This window comes from Mandrillus leucophaeus, unplaced genomic scaffold (assembly GCF_000951045.1).
Source record: "Mandrillus leucophaeus isolate KB7577 unplaced genomic scaffold, Mleu.le_1.0 Scaffold376, whole genome shotgun sequence".
In the NCBI taxonomy this organism is placed as follows: Eukaryota; Metazoa; Chordata; class Mammalia; order Primates; family Cercopithecidae; genus Mandrillus; species Mandrillus leucophaeus.
The window spans coordinates 2036743-2038075 of record NW_012103987.1 but is presented as its reverse complement, the minus strand read 5'-3'; the positions used below and the strand labels follow the sequence as shown (position 1 = coordinate 2038075).

Below are 1333 nucleotides of genomic sequence, written 5' to 3'. Positions count from 1 at the left end.
GGTTCTTTTGCTCTTTGCAATAAATCTTGCTGCTGCTCACTCTTTGGGTCCATGCTGCCTTTATGAGCTGTAGCACTCACCGGGAAGGTCTGCAGCTTTACTCTTGAAGAGAACGAGACTGCGACGGTCTGCAGCTTTACTCCTGAAGCCAACCAGACCACGAATCCACTGGGAAGAACGAACAATTCCAGACGCGCTGCCTTTAAGAGCTGTAACACTCACCACGAAGGTCTGCAGTTTCACTCCTGACAGCGAGACCACGAGCCCACCAGAAGGAAGAAGCTCCAGACACATCTGAAGGAACAAACTCCAGACACACCATCTTTAAGAACTGTAACAGTCGCCGCAAGGGTCCGCAGCTTCATTCTTGAAGTCAGTGAGACCTAGAACCCACCAATTCCAGACACATTTGGAGGCTTGAAGTGAATTTGGCAGTATTTGTTAAACATCTTCCAGATCTTTTGATTTACCGCTCTTCAACATTCGGTTCTCACTGCATCCATTTCAACTTTTTCTGCTCTTTTCTAAGTTGCTTTAGTAATGTTAAATCATCCACATTTTTATCTTTCTCCTCTTGGAAGTTTTTTACTACTGCTGAGGTCTGGACTATACAATTGTTTTATGGCTCTTTCCCTACTGGCATGAGCTGCTATCAAAAACTCATAAAATTGTTTATAGGTTTGGCTGACATCAATTTTTTCCCTGCAAAGGAAGCTGTGGGAATCATAGTGTTTAACTCATGTACTGTTCTGTTATCAATGTTCCTCATCACCTTGAATAATTCCTGGAACTTACGAAACACCTCACAATTCACATCGCTGCTGGGTGCCGCCATGTTGGACCAGAAAAATGAGATGCTTTAAACTGCTTAGCTTGCATTGATTTCCTACTTGTAGACCTTGGAAAAGACAGGTTCTCTGATTTCTTCTTCTACATGAGCAACTGGAAAGGATGAAGTGAGGCTGGGTATAGAATAGTATGTGAAGAGCACTATTTACTATATGCAGAAGAGGAAAATCCTACCATACATGTGCTCCTCAGTTAATAGGTTTTCTGTAGAATGTAAACTTCTTGAGGCCAAGAACCTTGACTATCCTTTGGAAGAGCTAATCCATGGTGAACGCTAGATAAATATTTTTTGAATAACAACTGAAAAGGTGGTTGAATAAAGAACTCTTCCAGAAATTAAATAATGCCATAAGTTTCATTGTAAAACTCAGGGTCCAATCACGCTTTAGTCTAATTCAATCCTGTTAATCATTAGAAACCAGTAGTTCTTATCAGCACAGGCACAAACTATTTTATTTATCTATGTATTAGTTAATAATTTATT

General features: G+C 40.6%; 1 pseudogene; it reads right to left on the bottom strand.

Annotated features, from left to right (window-relative positions):
- Positions 1-383: 383 nt before the first annotated feature.
- Positions 384-835, bottom strand: LOC105546965 (annotated as a pseudogene).
- Between the last annotated feature and the right edge of the window lie 498 nt (positions 836-1333).